The 24,558-nt window shown below is 40.1% G+C and overlaps 1 long non-coding RNA gene across 4 annotated transcripts in view; it reads left to right on the top strand.

Annotated features, from left to right (window-relative positions):
• Positions 1-1,369: 1,369 nt before the first annotated feature.
• Positions 1,370-24,558, top strand: part of LOC109367293 — a 122,082-nt gene continuing 98,893 nt past the window's right edge. For 3 of the 4 annotated variants that reach the window (XR_002114294.2, XR_002114293.2, XR_002114292.2), the window contains exon 1: positions 1,594-1,718. This is a non-coding gene — a long non-coding RNA (uncharacterized LOC109367293). Of the gene's footprint in view, positions 1,719-2,754; positions 2,818-24,558 lie in introns of all 4 variants that reach the window. The other variant, XR_002114296.2, reaches the window with a different exon arrangement.

A 24,558-nucleotide genomic window follows, 5' to 3' on the forward strand; every position in this document is an offset into this window, starting at 1 on the left:
AGTAATTTTGGATCAAGCCATCATGTGTTGATTTGATCTAAATTAAATAGAATTGAATTATAACAGGTTTGGGATTTCAGACAGAAAAAACTGAGAAAGTAAGGGCACAGGTCAGTGAAAACACTTGGACTGGAAAAAAATATTCAATTTAATTATCTCAAGGGCAGGAAAACTATCAGGACTTATTTGGGGGGAAAAGAAAATCCAAGTGGAAGTTTGAGATTACATAACACAAAGAAAATAGAAAACTACAACATTATAGAAATACAAATTACAGAATTGTGTATTGAAAGCTATATGATTATTTTCACAGAATCACAGAATCACCAAGGTTGCAAAAGACCTTCAAGATCATCCTGTTCAACCATCCACCTATCACCAATAGTTTTCACTAAACCATATCCCTCAACACAAACTCAGAGAATCACAGAATCACAGAATGACAGAATTGTAGGGGTTGGAAGGGACCTCTAGAAATCATCGAGACCAACCCTCCTGCCAAAGCAGGTTCCCTACACCAGGTCGCACAGGTAGGCGTCCAGGCGAGACTTGAATATCTCCAGAGAAGGAGACTCCACAACCTCTCTGGGCAGCCCATTCCAGTGCCTGGTCACTCTTTCAGAAAAGCAGTATTTCCTAATGTCCAGCCTAAATCTCCCCTGGCACAGCTTCAAGCCATGCCCTCAAGTTCTATCACCAGTTACACGAGAGAAAAGGCCGACCCCCAGCTCACTACAACCTCCCTTCAGGTAGTTACAGAGAGCAGTAAGGTCTCCCCTGAGCCTCCTCTTCTCCAGACTGAACAATCCCAGCTCCTTCAGCCACTCCTCACAAGGCCTGTACTCCAGACCCCTCACCAGTTTTGTTGCCCGTCTTTGAACCCTCTCCAGAGCCTCAATGTCTTTCTTGCAGCGAGGGGCCCAAAACTGGACAAAGTACTCAAGGTATGGCCTCATCAGAGCTTAGTACAGGGGGACAATCACTTCCCTGTTCCTGCTGGCAACCATTTTTGATACAAGCCAGGATGCCATTGGCCTTCTTGGCCAGCCAGGCACACTGCTGGCTCGTGTTCAACCGAGCATCAATCAATACCCCCAATTTTATCTGTGATATTATATTAATTATATTTAATATTGATATTTAATAAAATAAAAAATATGTAACATTAGTAGGAGTCATTGAGAGAGCATAGAGAACAGTTGCCCTCTAAAAATGATTTACTATTGGCTTATTCAGATAGATTTCAGAAACTTGTCAACAGACACATTCTGTGTGCTTGGGAGTATTAACACACTAGATGGTGTTAACATGAAAATAAGAAGGAGAAGTGCTGTCAGCAGGAGATGATTGCTCTAGACCATGAATAACGTCACCAAGTATCTTAGCCCAGCTGATATCCTGGGCTGAAATTGCAGAAGGAAAAGAAGCCAGTTCCATGGAAAGTAGCTCTCAGTACATGTATAACAAAGATTGCGTTCTTTATTTCTCTCCAAACTCTTATTCCTTAGCAGTAGACAAAAAGAGACTGTGTTTTGAGGTGAGTCTGTTTCCTCCTTAGCGAGCACTGTTGAGTCACCTGGCGATCTCACCTGATTTCAGTGATGCAATAATGTGGAGTTCGTAAGTAACAGCAGTGAAGCTGGGTAGGGCTCTCTTGGTGGGGGAGGTATTTCAATATCTGGAGAGAGTGTGTGGCTGCTGGATAGAAGATTGAGTAGGTAAGTTTGGTTGGGTGACAGCTTTTAATCTTTTTCTTTTTAAGTTTTCCTGAAGTAAATAGTAAGGGTTTAATGTCTTCTTGTTTGATTGTTGTGTAGTGGTTTGGAAAATTTTTAAGATCAATTGAACTAATTGTGTGAAGTATTTCACAAATGATAATTGGAGTCTCTTTTAGGGAGTTGAAGCATCTTAAATTATAAAAGTAAGATAAAAACTTTGTCCTTTATTGTATTTCCAATATGCTTTGAAAATAGTTCCATGTTTATTTGTGTAGAACAAGATTATTTTTCTAGATGTAGAAACTATTGAAGCTTGTTCTGTAGCCCTTTCACAGTTAAAGCTGTGACTTCAATTTTTTGACTGGAGACTGCTTTCAACTACTTTTGGTATTCATATCTCAGTTTAAAAAGGGTCCTAAACTGATGTGTCTGGGTGGAATGAATTTGATAAGGAAGATGGATAGATAAGGAATTCCTGAAGTGTAGTTATGGGAAGGAATTTTATCAGTTGGCTCTAAAGCATCTCACTTGTAAAACTACATATACAAGGCTATCTTGTGTTAGTGCTGATACCTCTCTAAGGTGTGATGTTATGCAATGGTGATGTAGAGGGGTAGCTTTCTGTGCTCAAATTGTAGCATAGTACTCCTGTATGGGTCTTGCTGTCATAAATGGCAAACTGTTCCTGTGCTCTGGGAATGCTACAAGGTCCAGGAGTGTGGGAGGAGCAAGGAGAACTGCTGAGGTGCAAGGGCAGCTCCTAGAGAGCAGTGAGTCTTTTCTCATACAAAACTATTTGGGCAGTCCACTACACTGCTGCAGGGTGTGCTGAATCCATGAGAGGAGAGGAAAGCAAAACTAGTTGTCTCTTCCATTACAGGCAGCATAGGTTACATCTTCACATAAAAGTTTAAAGTAGGTAGCCTTGCTGAGCAGATCAGCCTCTGAATTCAAGCAACTGTGGTGTTGCTGACCAGCTTCTTCCAAGCTGTATTCCTTACTTTTCTCTCTCCCCACCTCTGTTTCCTCACAACAGGCTAAGCAATGTGACATTTACCTGCAGGGTGAATAGTAGTAGAGGTGACTTGACAAGTTTCTGGTGAGTGTTTGAACATAGAAAAAATTTTGTGCCAGTACATTGTCTTTAGGAAGCTGCAATTGTTTCCTCAGGAAATGATTCTCTAAGTAGGAAACCTGTAAGTGTATGTGAGTGTAGAGGTGATAGCAAAGCTGGCTGATACCCTGTCTTATGTGCAGCGGTGTCTGAGCTTCTCAAAGGAGAGCCACAGCTCAGTGAAAAGCCATGGCTCTGCACTAATATGCCTGCAAAAGGGAGGGGAAGAGGGGACAGGAAGATGCTGATGCTGTCTGTAATTCATATTCTAAGCTTCTTTGTGTGGGAAGAAGTGGCTGTCCAGCATGCATCCTAGATCTGACAAAATCATAACACCACAACTCATAAGACACAACTATCCTATAACTTCAAATAAAAAGAAATCTGATGGTGAAACAGAATGGGGAGAGACTGATGGTATTAATAAATTGATCTTTCCAGGATAATCATAGCTGGAAAAGAGTATATATCACAGACAGGGTAAGGTGTTACACTTCTCACAACTCAAACTGGATGCTATACTGAAGTCACTAGGACAAACAACTTAGTAAAAAGCAGAAGGTACATGCAAAGCTGCTCACACTTGTACTTCATATGGTGCATACTCACACCAAGACAAGTGGGGAAAAAAGGCATGGTAATAAAGCAGATTTTTAATCTGATTCCCCATGAGGATGAGGAAATCCAACCTCTTTGTTCAGATCCTTGTATAGCCATCCATACTTTCTAAATAGCTGAAACATGCCAACAGATGGATCAAGAGAAATTGAATATATTGGAGAACTGCATAAACTCACAGGCTAAGCATGAGATTTAGTCTAATGAATGCAAGATCAGCTTGTAATGCAGATAAGAATACTGATTATACTGTGATTACCATGCTTGAGTATTTCAGTGCACATGCCTGCTTCCAGCTGAAGTCTGAAATAGTTTTTTATCCATTTTGTAAGGGGTGCCTATGTTTTATTTATTTAGAGGAGTGGTTAGAATCCTGCTGTTATCTATTCCCATCCCCCACTCTTATTATATATATATGTAGATGTCTTGATTCAGTTCAGAGCCATTCATACTCCTTCCATTCTTAAATAGGAGGGTAGTGAAGAGGGGTGGGGTTGCTTACTGGTGGAGCCCTGTCTTGTACATTGTTGAACAGATCAGCTTGTGCAGAAGACAGCTTGCTCTCTTGAGTCAGACCTGTGGCCTGGCTGCACCCTTGTTTGGTGGGAGGAGGATGCACAGCTCAATTAAATGCAGAGGCTGTAATGCAAGCTTCTTGTGTGCTGCTGTGTGCTTTTATGGAGCTGATTCTCACTGCTAGTAGAACCCTTGATTGGCCTGGGTGTGTTTTCTCCTCTGCAGGAAAACCACTTAGGCTGTGAATAATTTACTTATTTCTACTTTGTAGAGAAATTGTTTTAACTCCCATGTTGAATCTCTAAGGTGCAAGGCTTGGGAGGTCTGATGTAGCTTGTCTTGACCTTGTGTGGAAGGCAGCATGCTTTGTTGGCACGGGTGCCATGTGTTAAATACTCTGCATTGCTGCAGTGACAGAGGTGTGTTCTGATGTCTTTATGTTACTGTGGTATCTGAAAGCCATAGGCCATTAGTCAGGTGACAGTTTGTGCCTAGATACTGCTGAGATTGATGCCCTATAAATACCTGAGAGGAAAAAGGTGAGAGGGGGAGGGATAGGCAGATAGAAATGACCTTATCCCAGGAGTTGGCCATCATGTGTATTTGACATAAAAGTTAAGGAGACTAAAAATTAATTTCTAATCAACTGAGAACTCAGCACAATAAAAAAAGGAACTAAAGTAGAAGCTCCCTTTCTTGAATTGTGACATCAATATATTAAGTAGCTGATTAAAATTGGCAGGACACATACCATCCTTGGGCATGTGGAATACTTAGAGCATACAAAGGGAAAAGCCTGTCTGAGGCTTAAAGTGTTATGTTAGGACCTAGGACTTGATCACCTTCTCCCTGAGGACTTCTTATGTCACTGTAGTCAAGTCACTTATCCTCTGTTTCCCTTTTTAAACATAGGTAATTTTCCACACTCAGTTACCTGGTAAAAGGTAATGTTGCTTTTCATAGTGGAAGTGCATTGGCTACTATAATAAATTCAAGTACTATGTCTAGTAGAAGATTCTTGCTAAGATAAGTGATTATCTGTGATAAAAGGACAAAACAGCATTTGTCCCTCTTATGTTTGCTCTGTACAAGACAGTGCCAATTATGACCAGATCTCAAAAAAAAAAAAAGTCACTTTGGATCAGATATGCAGACAGTGTTTCTGCTGGTTTCCTTTGTGCTGGGAAGCCCTCCCTGTAAGGGAAGGGCCTGGGGCTGAGCAGACTCCAAGAGCATTTCCTTAAAATAACTTTATCAATCTGAGATGGGAAACTTGAAATAGGTTTTGAGAAAACTGTATACAATTGTTCACTGCATTTAAGGCACCTTTTAGAATAGGTGCTGCCCAACTCAAGCAATGAATGAAGTATGAGGCAAGGGCCATCCAGGTCCTCTTGCAAAGGAGTGATTGTAAATTCACTATTTATTTTACCTTACCATCTTCAGGCCACCTTTTTGTGGGGCAAAGACTATTTTTTTTGTTAGTAGAAGATGCTTCTTCAAAACATGTCAGTGATTCATAAAAGCCAAGTATCATTGTCATGTCTACAACTTCTTGTGTGTCTAAAGGGAGGCTGATGTTGTGTAGTAAGCCTTTATTCTTTGATATTTTGGTATTGTTGCCAAAATATGCAGTGTTAGTGATGGCTTGCTCTGTTTTTGAACAGCTGGGGATAGTTATGTAGGGGAACTGTTTGTTCAGGGCTTGAACTGGTGATTGAACACCTGGTGAAGGGGTGTGGCTGGCTGAGGGAGCACAGGCAAATTGTTTGCACCTGTGCTCTCAGGGATCAGAAGAGCCAGGTTGGAGTCACCCTGGGCTCATATGAGTGCCAGCCACCAAAGAGAGAGCATCTCTTGCACCTAGGCTGCTTCCTGAGGGGTGCTGCAGAGCCAGAGAGCCCCTTCTCCAGTTGGGTGAGTTCCATTCTTCTTTCTGTACAAGACTACTGGCCTACCTGCAGGTACTTTGCTTGGTATCACTGAGAACATGTCTGAAGCAATTTTGCTTCTTTGTGAACAGAATAACTGGCAAGCTAAATTGTATTCTGCTCTTGACTGCTTTGAATGTTGCTGCTTGTTGTTCAAGTGACCTGATTAGTTTCAGGTGCGATGTCAAGAAGGGCTCATGTTTCTGAAAGCATTACAATATATAAAATAGATCAGGATATAATTCACAGCACTGTACTGGGAGTTGTCTTCTACTGTCTGATATCTGATTGCTCCATATTTCTGTGTAAATCACTGCACTGAATCTTGTGTCAAATGCCTTCCATTAAGCTTTGCTTCTTGTTTTTCTGATTAATTCTACAGTAAATGAACAAATGTTTTTCTCTAGCATGTCTATACCACAAACTCAAAATGGGTTCAAACTCCAGATTAAGTAAATTAGTCAAAAGCTTAGAAAGAATATTATCACAGCATTGGTTGGGGTTCTTTTTGGTGTTTCTTTTCCCCAGGCTATTACATCTTTCTGTATCATGTAGGCTGCAGAGTAGATTTTTACCTGGTTTGAAAAGTATCTGTTTGAGTTTGTCAGCTGCATGTCACAATTGCATTCCATTTTGTTTCCATCAGCTCTCTTACAATACAGTTACTTTTCAGGCAAAGTGTCTTACTGTTGTATTTTGTATTTATGATTTCTTTTTCTATGCTAATTTGATGTTTGATAAGTCATTTTGGCAAACGCATTCTGTCAGTTTCTTCTTGTTTGACTAAGTGCTTTCAGATAATCTTTTTTCTATGTTAGTAGTTGAGGAACTACTGTACTGAAGTAGCTGTGTCAACTTCTTAGGAGTAAGTTGATCTCATCTCTAGCTAAGGTCAAGATTTCATGTGATTTCAATCTTAGTAGGTGGTCATTTAGATTGCATTATGGATCACTTAGCACTGCTTCTTGAAGAAAAAAATCAAAACCCTTAGGGTACAGCTACTTTTAGTTAAGAAAGTTAATAGATTATTTTCGAAGGGGACAGAGTGCTAATCCTGTCACAAACAAGAGAATAATCTGTCTGCTTATAATATTCTGCAATTAGTTAACAATGATTAGCCAAAAAAGCAGATGAGGGTATTCAGCTTCTGAGACAGACAGGTGTGTTCCTCAATGCTATGAAGAGGAAAGGCTTGCTGTAATTTGTTTGAAATTCTGCTTTTGCTTGAGAGCTGGGTATAAAGATATGTGGTTTCTTTAGCCTTCCGTTGCATAAGGAGAGCAGGGGATCATGTCAAGGATAAGGTCTACCTGTTGTCTTGGCTCACTACTGTTGGAAAATGTACCTTTTGTGTTCTGTACTGCTCACCTTTTGTGGAAGCCTCTACTACTGCATCTTTGCTTCTGGAAGTCTCCCTTCCTCTGTTACCAAGCACTGGGTGCCACTGTCAGGTTTTCTCCAAAGAAGAAATCATTTAGGCAATACTGTCAGAGGACATGTTGATAAGAAGCCTTCTGTGCTCTTTATAGGTATCTCATGACTTTGGCACATAGCTTTCTTGTGTCCTGTCCTGTGAAGGCTCTTTGGTAGTCTCAGTATGGCTGGTGGCTATTACTTTTCCATTGATGAAGAGTGTTTTTGTACAAATGGGCAAGTCATTCACTGCTCTTTGCAGAAAGCCAGTAGTTTTCTTTGCTATTGCATGCATCAAAGTGCTATGAAGAAGCATGAGGGAAGTTAGAAGTCTCATGGAATAAATACGATAGCTGAGCTTTTCTCAGGTAATCACTCTGACTGTTTCTAGGCTGGTGAGAGATAGCAGAGGGACCTATGCTGTGAATGTGGAGTGGGTGGGATATCTAGGACAGTTCTTAGGCTCAGATTCATGCTAATATAGCTGCAGCTAAAGTAGTCTATTTTCAGGACTGAAATTCATCAATACATCTACAAAAATGTTCCTTATTGTGAAATGTGAGATTTGGAATATCAGTTCTACTATCCAAAACCCAGAGGAGAATAAATGATGAAACAACTGTATCTTCTTATAAATTTAATTTTAGCAAGTATTGGCTTGGCTCCGTGTGAACTTGGCAGGAATTTTGCAGGATAATTTTCTGTCTATCTTAAAACCACCAACCAAACCCAGATGAACTTTCCTCATGTAAAAGACATGCACTGGTGATCAAAGGGAAAATTCTAAATATGATTATACTTTGCTTGTATTGAGTAGTACTAACCATGTAGACTGTAGTTACATGGGGGAGGGAAATAAAATGCAGAACTTGACGCATTCTTATTAGATAATAACCTGCATTGGAACATGTTGTATATGGATTTCCTTGTCTTTCTAGTGAGTTTCAGTGTGTAATAGCATAGCGGAAGAAGGAATAGGCTGCAGAGAGATGACTACTGTGATCAGTCTCTCAACTCAGTTTTCCTGGGCTCCCTCCTTCCTTAGCAAAACTTCAGGTTCCCTGAATCTCACGTTGGAGGCTGATCACTTCAAGAACTCATAAGCAAACTGAAAAGCTATCAAAATTAATACTAGATGAAGATGCCACATCTGTCTCTGCTATGCACCTGTCTAACAGAGACCAGATATTCTTTCTTTCCTTGCATTTCTTCTCCTTTCTCTATACATGCTAAATCTGTTCTGATGGATGTAACTAGGTATAGCTGCAGTGAGTGAATTTGCATGTCTCATGAAGTGCTCTTTTTTTTTTTTACTATCAGCAACCTTGTCTCTGAATTTCAGCAGCTATCAGTGGTATTTTAAATACAGTAACATTTGTAAATTTCTATAGGCAGAATGGGGAGAAAACATGCAATACCGAGTAAGAAGACTTGTGACAATTGGTGGAAAAATTAGTTTTCTAGCTATCCTGCAGAAGTCTGAAACTTTGCATGTGTATTATCAATTGCTAATGCCATTGATGCAATCAGCTTCAGCAGATCCCAAGGGCCAGAGAACAATTTAACATGTCATGAACTGCTATAATTTTAAGTAACATAATGCTTATCTGTTGGCCTCCAAGATACCATCAGTTTTAAAACTTTTAAGATGATGTTGCATCAGCTCTAAAAATGCATTGCATAATTTAATTTCATGACTAGAAACTAAAGCAGTAGGTATGTGATTATTTTTATTTGCTAATTGCCTAACACCCTTTTGCAATTTTGCTCTGTGCTCTATTTTGGTAACAGACTATGATTAATGAACTTGTTAGCTCCAGATTTGTCTGTAGGCAGGATGCTCAAGTTGACACTGTGAACTGGTTCTGAAAGTGAAAGCAGCCAGTAGGCAATACAGAGTAAGGTGGTCCTAAATACACATTCGATTAATGCTTATTTTTTTCTGTTTTGTAAATTGGGTGAGTCTGAATTACTACATATCTCTGTGCAAATGGAGAGGTAACCAATGTGTTTTTTGTGTGCCGAGTAATGCCTTACAGCTAGGAGAAGATAGCTTAGTTAAGGCTGCCTGTACATGGCATTCCTTGTGTTTAGTGTTTTGCCAGCTTGCAAGAAGGAGCTGTAGTTCCTCATCAGATCAAACATCACAGCAGAGTATCAGTTTCCTTCAGTGTAAAATGTAATTTCTTCTTCTTCGTCTCTACCATTTAAAATACATCTATTCCTTAGCACTTTAAATATTGGCATCATTTCTTTGCTTACAAGGACTGGCTTTTATTAAGTCTAGTTGGTGACTTGTATGTTCTGTAATAAAGACGACTGTAAGATGTTGGACACCTGGACTGTCAGCAGTATTGTAACCCACAGCTCTACATATGTGACATCTGTTTCACTGTTGTCACAAAATCACCTTGGTGGATGGGGCACTGAAGCAGATGGACTGTGCTTACATATTTCATTCAGGCAACGGAGGTATGATAATGATACTTCAAGGAGTTACCTCTACAACCAACCAGTGCAGTGGTGGCACTTCATCTGATAGCATGCTTCTAGAAAGGGAAAAACTGCATATTGCACACTTGAGTTTCATCATATTCTGTTACATTCTAGCCTTGGTATGGGTCTTCAATATCCATTGGTTTGGCAATCCCTTCCTTGTGAAGTGTATTTGTCCTGCAGCCTGGATATATTCTGTGCTGAGAGTGGTCTCCAAAGGCTGTTATTGAAATGGGCAAATATGGCAGGAAAAAAAAACCTTTTTGTGTATATACTCAATTTCTCAAAGCTTTAAAGTTTGAATTTCAGTTTCAAACCCAGCTGGCTTTCATGCTTTTTTGTAAGACAGTTTTGCCAAAATAACCAACAATGGTCTCAACTGTTGGTTTGGCACAGCTGTGTTCACAGTGGTCTTCACAAAACTGCAATATTTAGAAAAATGCTCAAGAAACTTGAGCCTGTTAAATACTTTCGTACAAGGCATGACATTGAAAAGATTTTGCTCTGTTTTTCAATTTCTCAACTGTGGGAATTTCCAGTCTTCAGTGACAGTTTCTCTTATTACTATTCTTAAAAAACAAAAGGCAGCAAAAAGTCAATCCTATTTTAGTAGTTTCAATAGTAATGAAATTATTTTGGTCAATCCTATAGTTTCATGGAAGCTACAAATGAGTTTCTTATTATATAACTGTTTGTTCATTCAATGGGAAGCAATCTGATCCTGTTTAGCCAAATTGAATTTGCAAACTTGGACTCCAAAGGAAAAAAAGAACAAATCGCACATAGTAGGGGTTCTCACACCCAGCCAAAATGTATTTGTCCCCAGTGTTTCCTCTTCTTGACCCTATTGTTGTCTTTCTAGAAGCTCCAGGCCTCTCATCTGGGAATCATTTGAATTATGTCTCTAGTCATCCCAATATCATTGAAATGACTGTGGATTGATCTCTTCCAAATTTGGAGGGCTGTGAGCTTTATCTTCCAAGTGTTTAGAGAGCATTTATCAAAATGGAGCAAGCCCTGCAATGCTACTTATTATGTAGATACCAAAAGGTGGAATGAGGCAGATATCTAGATACTGAAAGAAGTCCTGTGACCACTAGCTTCTAAAAAGATTTTAGCCTTCAGAAGAAGGTGATATTTAGGAAAGAGTGAGATTATTGCATGGCCTACATTGTTCTGTTTTTCTAGATCTTTCACATTTCTTAGCTGGTTAGAGGTTATCTTTATGATAAATTTAGTTGTAGTTGGTTCTGTGTTTTACTTTTCAATATGTTACAAAATGTCCACAGTCAGTAGACTAAGTTCTTATTTGGCAATCCAGCAGTTACTTCAATTCTGTTTCATTCAACGCATTCTCTGTATGCTTTCCATTGGAAGAGGGGTGGCCTGCAGGGACAGGGAGGTGATTGTCTCCCTCTGCTCTGCTCTTGTGAGGCCCCATCTGGAGTACAGTGTCCAGATCTGGAGCCCCCAGTATAGGGAAGAGCTGTTGGAGAGGGTCCAGAGGAGAGCCACAAAGATGATCAGGGGACTGGAGCACCTCCCCTACGAAGACAGGCTGAGGGAGCTGAGCTTGTTCAGCCTGGAGAAAAGAAGACTGTGGGGTGACCTCATTGCAGCCTTTCAGTACCTAAAGGGAGCCTACAGACAGGAGGGGAATCAACTCTTTGAAAGGGTTGATAACAGCAGGACAAGGGGGAATGGTTTTAAGTTGAGGGAGGGAAGATTTAGGTTGGATGTCGAGGGAAGTTCTTTATAGAGAGAGTGGTGAGGTGCTGGAACAGCTGCCCAGAGAGGTTGTGGATGTCCTGTCCCTGGAGGTGTTCAAGGCCAGATTGGGCAGCCTGGGCTGGTATTAAATGGGGAGGTTGGTGGCCTTGCATGTGGCAGGCGGATTGGAGATTCATGATCCTTGAGGTCCCTTCCAACCCTGGCCATGCTGTGATTCTGTGAGTGAAACCGTGCTAGATAATTCCTGCCAAATGAGGTGCTGTGCTACATTCAGACAATTTCTCATCTTGAAAATTCTCTCATAAGTACTTTTTTCTAGTCTACTCCTCAAGTAGTCATCTTGCTTCTGACAGCCCCTTGAGTCTTTTGGCTACTTGTGCTGACTATACTGACTGGGCTTCATCTCCTGTGCAAATAGGGGAAAATGCCATTAGTTTCCTAGGCATACCTTGCCTTGGCTAATTAGGTCTCTTCTGTATACTGGAGGATGCCTGTTAATTGGTCACTTCTAATCAGTGGCTGTCAGGGGAGTGCTTGGTAATAGTACGAGCTATAACCAGAACCTTATCCCACATTTGGGGGTTTCTTCTGTAACTGCAGCAACAGACTGACAAGTTATTTAAAAGATAAATATTTGAAACAAATGCATGGAAAGGTCAGCTGAAAGAATTTGAGCTGTAAAGCTACCACTTCAGGGAATAGAGAGAAAATGACCTCCTTTGCTGTGGTGGTTGTGCTGAAATATTGCCAAGCCTTGAAATATTCACATGATTGGTTGGCTGCCAAAAATTTGTTATTCATGAAATGCTGAGTGTATACAAGCTTGTAGAGCTATTAGAGATCCTAATGAACTGCAATAGACTTGCTTTGCAAAAGGCAAAGGAAGTGGCTTGTTCTTCCAGCTCCTTTGTTTTAGTGGAGATCTGCAAGAGTGGGAAAAGAGGACTAAGTGGCTTTATTTGAGTTGAGGGACTGGCTGACATTGCTCATGTGCACAGAAAGGTATTTGCCACGCAGGCAAGCCCTTCTCTCCAACTTGCTAAACAATGTTGTTAGATTTTCCCTGAGTATGAGTGCACTAGTAGTGGTCCCTACTTCAGACCAGACTGCTCAGTTTTAGCTTAGTGATCAGTGCAGCCCTTCTTTCCCTGAATTCCCCCTCTCCAGGCTTTGCACATCTAACAGGGATGGCAAAGTTCTTGATTAGATGGAGAACCATGTCCTGCTGCTCTGTCACTCGTTTTTGGCTTATTCAGCTAAGTAGCTTACTGCTTTACTTGTAATTGCAAGGCAGGCACCATTAACAAGCTACTTGCTTTCTCAAAATGAGGTTCTGCTCCATGTGTTACCATTCACATACTTTCTGATCACCAGAGCCAAAAGGTTTCTTTTATCATTGGCTTTCTGTCTTTTTTTTGTTTTGCCTTTCTTTCAAAGCATTTACAACTTAACCCTGATTTATTATTTTTTTTCTCTCCCTTTGCCATTATATTGAGAACTGCAGGTGAACTCCTAGCCAAATGTTCAAACTATTCAGATCTCAATGTGAAAAGTCTTTGCTTGAATTTCCTCCATGTTCTGGCCATTAAACTAATGCTAAAAAAGAATCTGGAAAGTGGTCTGATATTTATGGCTGGAGACTTGGCAAAATTTCTGAGAGGGAAACCAAATGGCAGCTTGAGGGGTTGTGCTTCACAAAAATGCTAACAGACCATGGTTTTTGTTCATTGTCTTTCCCCCTCCTTGCTTGAGAGAAAGGTCAAGGCTCTTCAGTTTCTCACACCTTGGATACATATCACTATCGTAAGGATTAAATGTTGTTCTTGGGGTGCTGCATACTTCTCATGTAATTTAATAGTTTCTAGGATAATCCTTGCTATAAAGTTTGGAAGGGAATATAAAACACATGTAATAAGAGTTTATTGAACTCTGTGCAAGTAGAACAATGTATCCCCCAAAAATAATAGTCTGCACAAGATTTTCACTGAAGGAACATCAATCTGTAAACATCAAATAAATTGGAAAAAGCTTGATTTGTTGAAAATACATTGAAAATATTTCAGTGACCTTTCCCATGAGTTCTGTGCTGTACAACACTGTGTAATGCCTGCTTTAGTATGTCAGAGGATAAAGGCTATTTTCTTACGGTATGCTAATGCTATATTTGAACATGCTGTATTTAAACTAATAAACATTATCTGCTAACAAAGCCATTAGCTGCTCTGTATTGTTGCAAGGTAGTAAAACTGCAGCATTGGAGTGCAGTTTCAGTTTCCTGAGCTATTTCTGCATTTACAAACTACCCTGGATAATACTTGAGACTATTCTAAATTTGGAACGGCAAGCCATTAGGACTTCAACTTAAGTTCTGGGGAAATGCATACACATACATTATTATTTTTTTTCAATCTGCTGGGAAAGATGCTGTATGTTTGTGATGGCAACTTGGGCAGCACTTCGTGGCTACCAGCACTTGTGCTGTGAAGCCAGAGCAGAAACCCCTCTGACACACAAAAGGAATAGCTTGTCTTCACCTCGTGGCTTTTCTTCTTTTTGCTGGGTTTCCAACACAAGCTAGTTGGAAGTGTCATGTTCGCGGCTGCCTGGCTTGATGTTCTCTCTATCGGCTCGGGCTCTGCAGGCATTTGTCGGGCTCCAGCTGACCCCTGGTGGCAACTGTGCAACAGAGCGGAGCTGATGGGTCCTCCCGAGGCTCGGAGTGATGCTTCATCTCTTTGACGCCTTTTGCCCTACTTCTGCAGACTCGTACAGAAGGTGGGAAAGATGTGTATATATTATATGCATATTACAATAGTATAGATGATCCTGCTGCTGTACATGTGCAGCTAGTTTGCTCTGTCCTCAGAAGGGTGCAAAAATCTGTCTGAGGGAGAGAAAGGCAGTTGCTCTTTGTCTGTCCCAATGATAAGAAACTACTTAGGAAAAATCTCTTCTCCAAAAGAGCTATTGGGTGATGGAATGAGCTGCCTGGGGGGTTATGGAGTAACTGTCCTTGGGGGTGTTCAAGAAATGGTATATAGCACTAAGGGAACGTGGGTTACTGGGGAAATATGGGTGATAGGTGGATACTTGCACTAGATGATCTCAGAGGTCTTTTCCAGCCTTAATGATTCTATGACATGTACCCCTTGGTTGCTTGCATCAAGAGCCTCAGTGATGTCAAGAGAAATCAAATATTTTGGGAGGTATTCTTGGGCTGGAAAGGAAAGAGAAGAAATGATGATGGTGGTGGGAAATAATCCCACTTCTGTAACTATTTCTATGGCAGATATAGTTCAGTAAATACCCTCTAGCAAGTTTTTGAAAGGGGACTTTCATCTGCAGCGGTAACTACTCTGTTCTAAAATCTCTTATGTTTCTGAGGTGTGTTTATTTAAAGCCATGAGGAAAAAGTTAGTTCCAAACTTCTTAATGTTACTCCAGTTAATAGGTGTGTGTGAAAAGTATGCAGCTATAAAAGAGCAATAAAGGCATCTGTGTGCAGCATGCATACTTCAGGGCTGTATTGTCCTGGGACTGGTCTAAGATGATCTTGAAGCCAAACCTCAGGTCCAAGCAAAACTGAAAGCCCAGAACTTCTGTCTGGCAGCTGGGTGGTGTTATGAAGTCAGCTGTATTTAATTGCATGCTGTAGTTATCTGTAACCATGGCAACCATTCCCAACAACAATAAATTATTCCACTTAGAAGTCTGGGAGCCAATTATCCTGTATGTTAAAGTCATAGAGTATACGGGCTTCAGTGGAGGGTAAAGTCAGACCTCAATAGTTATGGAGAAAGCAGCCACCTCCTGTTGCTGGGGAGAGTTGGCCTAAAGCTCAGATTTCTCGTTTGAGGAGATTAGTTCGTTCTGCCACACACACACAGGCTCCCAAGGTCTTCAGCTGGAGTTACCTGCACATAAAAGAGTGACTAATGTGGCAAAAGATTTAAGTATTTAAGTCTCTTTAACATAATCTCCATTAATTTTTATGGATTAAGGAGTTCTGTGTTAATGCAGTCACAGAGGCTTTTGAACTTCGGGTTTGCTAATTGGTGGATAGAAAATAATTCCTTTTGTATGTCCAGATAACTGTGGACTGTTAGCAAATTAAGGAATTAGAGAAAACTCTGCTTAAGGCTTTATTTATTGTCCTCTTGATAAACATGTAGTAAGCACTGAAGAATTAGGAAAAATACCTAGAAATGGTTGATAGACTTTCAATGTGTAAATTGTCAAATTATCTAAGTTAAGAAGGTCAGAAAGGATGCTGTCAGAGGTAAACCTGCACTCTGTTCTGAAAATAATGAATCTTTATAGCAGTCAGTCAGAAGGATGCAGAGAACAAGAACATAAACATTGAGGTTACAGTCAGTAACAGTGCAACAACAATATTAAAAAAAAAAAAAGGCAAATCATCTTGCAACTCTAGATATTTCAAGATTCCTCTGCAGAGATTTGTTTCATCTGCAAGTTTCTCCTGATCAGAAGCTGAGGATAAAGACACTTGTTTGCATGGAAAGGTGCACGTATGCAGTGTAGGAAGGGCTGCTGTAAGGAAGGCAGGTATGAGGAAGATGGTGAACTTCTTTCTGAAAGGTGCTGGAACATCATGTGCCCTAAGCGCAATCTGTCTGAAACAGGACTTTAAATACTGTGCCTGCAAGGAAACAGGATGTTGCTCAATAACTTCTGGGGAGTGCTGTGAGCGGGAGGGGGCACAAATCCCTCTCCGTCCCACATAATTCAATTAAGCTCTTGGGTGGGGAATTGATGTATGAAATAATTTCCCCTTATCACTGCTGTGTTACTTTCATTTGCTGCTGCCAACAGCAGCATATGACAAACACTGAACCAGCAGCTGGCAATCTCCAGTACATATGTTTTTATTGGTACAAAAATAGTCTAGAAATCAGTGCTTTCCAGGATCAGAGATGCTTACTTCCTGAGATTTAAGATAGTACACTTATTTTAACCACACATTCCTTGTGCTTCTTTACCTCTCCAGTTAAAACTATTTCAGTCAGTCCAGCCCTTGACTCTGCTTTACTGAAACAAACTTCATAAACAAATTAGGTAAGCATGTGTTCTAAGGAAATCACAGTATCCAGAGAATAGAAGTAAGCATTGATGCACGTTTCCTGTTTGTTCTAAGATGAACTACATATGAAAGGTAGAAACCATATGTTACAGTGTGAAAGATGCCTGGTAGACTTCCAACAGCAAAATAACACAGCAAGAGCACGATTTTGCTCAGCCTAGTCTCTTGCATTGAAATGGCTCAGCTACATCAGTTCATAGTGCTCTGCCTATGCTGTTGCAGGCACAGCCAACAAATGTGTTGCTGTCATGTTCCTAGAGCACAGGCTCTGTGCATTGCTTTGATCTTAATGGGTAACACCTCTGGGAGGAAAAAAAAAAAAAAGACCCTACTCAGCACTGCAGCAATTATCTTCAAAATTTCCCTTTCCGGGAAACTGTCTGTCCTTCAGCATTATCTAAACATCCTGCTTGCAATAGCTAGCTTATAAAAAATAAATAAATATTGTCCTGCTGCTCTCTCCATTCTTCCCTCTTCCTTCCTTTACATATATGCACATTCCTAAGTAGGAGAGATTTTGAGACTGTTTCCTGTGTTCATGCATACTCTAGCAAGGATCTGCAGGACTTGTGAACAATTTCTCATCTCTGCTATGGAATAAAGATATCACATGGGAATTACTGGAAGGTGTCAATAACCATATTGCAGTATGTTTTGGACACTTGGCTATAGGATAATGGTGAATCTGGGAGCCTAGGCACAGTGTACTGTGGACGTGCAGCTGATGATCCCATGGCAGCAGAGTGATGCTAAGGAGACACCAGGAGTAGCTGTACCTCCCGTGACCAATTACACCAAGGAACTGAATTTTTGTTTTGCTGCTGTTTATGGATGTTAAGTCTGATTAATTTTATCTGGTTGTTACTTTGTCTGGCTTCTTAATCTGACTATTCTGTAATAGTGATCTGTGATTTCTGCTTTATTCCAGTTTTCTGGTGTTGGAGGCTATGAGAAATAAGTAAAATAACAATGTGATGTGACACCCTAGTATGGAATCACACAATCTACTGGCAGCTTACAAAACTGCTGTCCCTAGATGTCCAAAGGGGCAGAGATGCTCCTGCTCTGTAGGGTGCAAGGGCTTCTCTGCATCCTTCCATCCTATCACAGGACCAATGTTTCTGCTGTTCCTCTGAGAGAACAACTGTGTCAAGCGAAGAGGAGTCACAGAACAGAGGGCAGCTGGCTGCCGTTAAATTGCTAATGCAAAGTATACACCCATGGCTGTAAGGAAATTTCAGTAAACATGCACAACATTTCTGATATTTCTTTTTTGAGTGGGGAGTGTGCTTCCACTTAAAGCTGCCTTCACTCCACCATGTTTCAAGACCTTTCTTTTTTCCTGTTTTGTTGCTAAATGGCTTTCCTCTATCCATTTCTTGTTCTATGAATTCCCTAGTTATGTTTAAACACTAAGCAGCCCAATAATCAGGCACCTAGCATTATTAATTACAAAGCTCTTTTTTTTTTTTTGTTATAATACTCTTCAAACACACAGCTTTAGCTTAGAGTTGAACTCTATGAAGTCAGCCAAAAAATGTTAATAGGGTTAGCAGGCTTGTTTCCATTGTCTGCAACTGACTTTGGATGAGCTTTGGAAGGAGTGGGAGGTTAACACTGCATCAGCAGCAAGCTAGTATGACTTCCCCCTAATGCAGTGCTCTTTCAGTATATCTCACTAATATTAATTCTCAAAGCATATAGGGTGAATGGCTGCTTTGATAGGCATTATTCCCAAAATGTCGAATGTGAAAGACAGTTAATTCTCATCTGAGAAATACTGAAAGACTTGACATAATCCTGCTAATGAATCTCCAGGAAAAACAACTTTCGCATTGAAAAATGTGAGTAACCTAACTGAAACTCGGAGAAAAGGCACGGGTATGGTCAGGAAGATTGGAAGGACTTTCTGAGGCAGAGCATTATGCTTTAGCTGAGTGATAGCTAAGAAAAGATGTGACTGCTACACAAACAGTAGAACAAGATAAAGGAAGAAGGCTTCTTGCTGTAGGAAGACCAAGTCAAGAAAACAGAAGACCTATGCTTTTCTGATTTGTGAGAGTTATTTTTCAGGTTTTTTTTTTGTGTGTGTGTGACAGGTGTAAGAGTGAGGTAGAAGTATTTATTTGGGACTTGTGCAATTTTCTGGGATTAAGCTCCTTAGATGCAGTTAATAAAATGTAAAGCTACATTGTAGCTATGCAAAATATAGTAATATTTGTCATGCTCTGAAATGAATGCATTACATAGAAAAATCATACTCAAAAGATGGTGGCTTAGTCTCCGGAAGGCATAAACCCTCGTGCCTCCATATGATTTAACTTAATAGCTAAAAGAAAATAATTTCTTGTGTAGACTCCACTGTTTTCTTGTGGAGAGAAAACTGATAAGTCTTAGGTTTTATCCTCTTGGAGTGAAGATGTCAGATGTGACCTGAAAGATGTGGGGTCTGTGTTGGTATTAGAAATGTGGGACTCTCCTTAGAAATGGTGAGCAACTGCTAAATGTCACTGAAGGGAAGGAAGTAATTCAGACTGTGGCCATCTTAAGGAGTATTTACCACTGAACTGTCATGTTGTAAGACTACTTAACTTATGTAAGTGTTTTGGCTATTTCACTGACACACAGTTTTTATCCTATCTCCTGTATTTTTCTCTGAGTTCTGTTAATGAATATCATTGGGATTCTGCCTTCATTAGGAACAGAATTTTTTATCACTGACATCAGTGTAAGATCAAATAACAAAAGGTTAAAAGGCAAGAGGAAAGGAAAAAGAAAAACCTGAAACATTTTGCTTCACTGGAATACTAAGTTCACAAATTATGGTAAAAGAAGTAGATTTTTATTTATGTAAATGAGATCATGCTTTACCAAGCCTGCATGGTTCCTTGGAATGGCTTCTTGATGGTGTGAGCTGTACATATAAAAATTCAGATGGAAGCTTGATTATCTATAGAGACACTGGGGAGTGAATCATGGTGAGGTCTCTTCCACATCTTCATCTGCTCCCAAAGACTCTGGGACCACAGGAGGACTTGCATTAAATAAGAAATGGAAAACATTAATTTATACAAGGTTAAATACTACAGCTTGACCTAGTACTATAATGCTTGTGGTGAAGATAAATTCAGGTTGCATATCAACAAATGAAAGTGTCAGACTGTTCTTCCAGGAGTTACAACTCAACTGCAAATGCATTGCTTGTATCTGGAACTTGGCAAAAAAAATCTTAAATCCTGTGGAAATTAGTTAATGTAAATTCCTAACACTAGAATTGCTTGGCAGTCTCTTTCCCCTCTGGCCATCCACTAAGTAATTACATAAACAAAGACCCAAAGTACAGTGGTTCCAGATGTTTGTTTGCACTCAAATGGGAAGGAAAAAATTTGTGATTTCAAATGAATTTAGAGAATTTTTCTGGGAAACATTTTCATTCAGAACTTATTAGCGTTTGAACATTCATGCCAGCAAGCTGTAGTTGCAGCAATGCTACTTTAAACGCTATATTTTGCACTCCTGAATTCCAGCTTCAGCTGGAGCTGCACAGAACTCTGTGAAGTGAGTCTGAACTTACTTGATTGTTGCATTGCAGCCTTGAAAACACCCAGGTGTGCAAGCCAGGCCTACCACTACTCACTCTCACTAGGATTTGTAGTGGGAAGTCAGACATGTGAAAGTGGTCTTTCAGTGAAACTGAAAGATGGCATAAGAATATAAATATTTGACACTTGTCACCAAAACACCTCAGTTTTGCCACCTACGCTTTGTTGTTGCAAGTAGACCCCACTTGTATGTCAGCTCTGTCCTAAAATAAAACTAAGCATGTAAATAAGGTACGCTAAGCTTCTACTTCCTAGAAGAGTTGTCTTAGTTCTTGTCACTTTTATTTACAGGTTTTCTACCATTTAGCATTTATCTTCACTTTCTGCTCTCTGTCCTTTACTTCAGTGAAAACTAACTTTCCCATGCAGGATAAAGTTAAGAGAGTTGTGTAGTACTTTTTTTTCTGTCAGAACTAAAGCAGCCAAAAAGTGGATGCTAACATGGAACCATGGAGCAGATGGGTTATGCTAAAGGCTGTCCTCAGTGGGTCTGTGCTGTGTCCTTACCAGGCAGGCATCCCACGAATTGAAGATGTGTTTGCAGCTGTTGTGCTCCTGAAACCCACATTCAATTTCATCACTGGGCCTAATAGATCCTCTTGTGCAGATGGATGTCCCCTGTCCTTGCTTCTAGCCTCTCCCAGCTGTGTTTGTTACTTTTGCTCAGGGAGAAATCTGTACTAGGCTTCCCCACTTCATCTTCCTCTATCTCATTACCAGATGTATCAGGCAATTAACATACTGTGTGATCCCACCCACTGCTTAGTGTGTTGCTTAATTTTGAGGCAGTCTCCTCTCTTGAAGTATGCTTTAGGAGAACTTGAGTCTCTGAAAGGTCTGGCTGAATTTTTTTTCTGTTAGTGCAAACTGTGTTATGGTGTAGCTTTTAGAATTTGCTAATGTGGATGAATAGCTAGACAAGAACAGTCCTCAGGAATTTGCAGGAACGCTTGTTTTATGGTGTTTATATCTGAGCCAGAGCTAACTGCTTTACAATCATAAAAGCTTTAATAGAGAAGGAATGTATTTTCATGAAGACTTGTAAATACAGGTGACTTCTCTGTTGCAGTAGTATTAAAATTCAGTACATTTGGTTGGGTGTTGATAGCAGAGAAGAGTGAGTAAAGCTCTTTTCTTTGGCAGACAATGGCCAAAGATTGTGTCAATCGCGGAATGGTTTGCTCTGACAAAACTGCTGGTGTTTGACTTATTCATTGTTTTGTAGTAAGTCTCCATCCATCTCTTCTTAGCATGGGTAAAGGCCATCAATTACAAAATGGATAATAATGCACTAATGTCTGGATTTAAAATAGCCATTTATTTTAACTTATTCTGTAGAGCAATGTGTTGTACTATAAAACTCTTAATATCGCTTGAGCACAGAACTGCACAGAAGAACTGCTGATTTCCTAAAATACATAATGATATTTAAAAAGTTAAACCACTGAAGTTTTTTACACACACAGACAAGTATGAAGATACTGGTATAAAAATTCCAGACCAGAAAGATGCTGAGTTGCCTCCTGGACCTCTTAATTTCTTTTAAAAAGTAAAATCCCAGGGACACACCTCCTCCTGTAGCAGAGGAGCCTTCATAGTCAGAGCCAGGACGTGGATGCCACCTAGTGGAGTGTGGAAGCTAGGAACAGGGAGAGGTGGTGCCTTGATTAAATGCGTATTACACAGCCCTGAATTATTTTCATGTTAATTCTTCTAGATGCACTCTGACCTAAAGGCACTGATTTCCTTATACATTCTGTATTGGTAAAACTACACGAGGTTTTGGATAGCTACTGTAGGTAGCTCTAATACTTAAGGGAGTAATGATAAATCATTAAGTCTGGCATATATTTTGCATAGATCAATGAACTCTGCCTTACATGGCAATATTTACTGTTCTGAATAAAAATGAATAGATATTTCAAATGAAATATGGGATTTATTCACTTTACATGCTGCATTATGTGGTGTTGGTCTTTTTTTTTTCTTAAGGTACACTTGAGAAGGATTTTGCTATAGCTTAATAGTGTCTGGGTTGTTTTATTTACTGTTCCCTTGGCAAAGTTGTAAAAAGAGAAGGAGAACAGGGTCTTTGAGTCATGTAAAATATTCCAGAATAATGGAGAAATTCACTTTCGTCCATGTGGAAAGGCTGCAGACTCTAGTGCTTTTTACAGATCATTCACCAAATGCCTGGAGAAGGCTACCCAAGGTACTGACTCATCTATCAGTATGGTTGCAAGAAGGAAAGGAAAATGAGGTATTTTTCACCAGCAAAAAGTAAAATAGGAGAAAAATAAGATGCGTGGAAGAAGAAATTAACTCCTGAAGCTAAGTTAGGCAATGTCTGCTTGGCTAAAGATCAGGTCATGACTCTTGTGTGCAAGTGTTTCTACTATTCCCAGAGATGGCTTTTAGGCATCTCTAATCCCTAAGCAAGATCAGGATACTGCTTGCTAATGGAGCGGCTCTTAGGATACTATCACAGCTACAATGCAAATAGTATGTACTAACTGCTCAGGGAAGTGGTGTCCTTCCAGCCTCTTTGGAGCTATGACCTTTTCATCAGACCAGATGCAAGAAATGAGATTTGGCTGTAACGAATTGGCTCGAAAGCCAGCTCTACATTCCAATGCTTCTGGATTCTGTAAAGGAGATTATGGGTCACTGTTCAGAGGTCATAACAGGATGTAATCTCCCTCTTATCAGCCAGAAATCGCTACAAGGAAGGAGCTGTCCTCGTGTTACAATAACTATGGGACCACCACGTATATGCTATGGGAGCACAAGGGCTATCCTAGAACACATGCTTGCCCTGTGCTCCTGAACTTTCTTTGGAGGTGTCGGTTATCTGATATCAAAGCAAAGTGGTGGTTCTGAAAACTAAACTGTAGCACTGTGGCAGGGCTGTCGTAGGTGTAGGACCCAGCTCAATCTCCTGAACAGCTCATGAAATCTGACCAACATTCCTGATGCATTGGGTCCCTATAGTCTTTCCTTTTTTTTTAAATATCTGTAAATGTCATCGTATTAAAGATCATACTATTATGAAGTGCTTTTTCTTATTTTTTTTTCCTTCAGTTGCCAAGAGTTTGCCCCCCAAAATTATGATCCTGGACAGCATAACAAGTTAATTTCAGTGGCATGGAGATTTGTGTTCATCAAATGCAATAACTTATTGTAAAGCTGTGGCAAACTTTCTTATAATTCCTCCTACCGTTTGTTAGGGCTTACAAGAGGCTTTGTAGTCCAAGTGGTGTTTTCTATTCAGATGCTAAAATATCAAAGTAAATTGAAAGTGATTGAGACTGTGATTTAGTACAGCATATGGCTCTGTCCTCTACTCCCACCTCACCTAGATCTGTTATTCCTGCTGTTCTCCCTTGTCAGGCCAGCACATGGGCAGGAACACGTACTACACCTGAAGTGCATAGGTGGTAATGACCTTGGCAGTATTAGGCTGTGTGTCAGTTTTGATAGTAAACGGTTTACTATCAAAACTCCTGGTGAGGGTCTTATAGTTAAAATAACAAAAAGAAACAACAACAAAACCTTGCTACTGATGCCTGTCATTCCCAGGCTAAAGTGGAAGCACAGAAGTCTTCTACTGGATCTAGAAATGAAGAAACAGAAGATTTGTGAATTGCTGCTGTCAGCAATCATTTTGGTTAAGAATGTTTTACAAAGTTGTTTGTTTGTTTGCAACGTCATTGCCACCTCTTCAGTATTTTGTGGGGTCATGGACTTACGGGGAGTTCTTCAGTGTGTAGTCTCACTTGGCTGGTGTTCCCACAAAAGTGTTGCTTCTAATAACACATACCAGGCTGCATTTGAACTTTCTAGTCAGGTAATGGTGAATTAAATGCTTGTCGTTAAATCACAGTGCCGCTAGAGGGCACAGACGTTCTCCAGTTTTGATAATGTTAGGCATTGCAACTGCCACCACAACAGCAAGAAACAGTGTGTCATTAAGAACACAGTGCCGTCTGCCTTTTCAATTAATTTGGCACAGCAGTCATCTTGAAACACAAAAATATTCGATAGCTTGCTCCGAAAGTAACGCCTCCTGTTTATTTCCATGGAAACTACAATGAGCACAATAGCACTGTTTGATAAAGCAAATTCTCAGCTACAAAACACTTTTTTTTTTAGTGTAGTCTCCAGCGATGAATAAGAGCCTGCATGCTGTGCTAGTTTCTTTTTTTTTTTTTTTAACTTTGCATCAGTGCAGGTGGCCCACCATCACCATTCTTAAAACAGACCACCCTCTGCCTCACTGTGCTTGCATCTATTGTTTCATCTCCATGAAGGTTCAGCA

Source organism: Meleagris gallopavo, chromosome 4, assembly GCF_000146605.3.
Source record: "Meleagris gallopavo isolate NT-WF06-2002-E0010 breed Aviagen turkey brand Nicholas breeding stock chromosome 4, Turkey_5.1, whole genome shotgun sequence".
NCBI classification, from domain to species: Eukaryota; Metazoa; Chordata; class Aves; order Galliformes; family Phasianidae; genus Meleagris; species Meleagris gallopavo.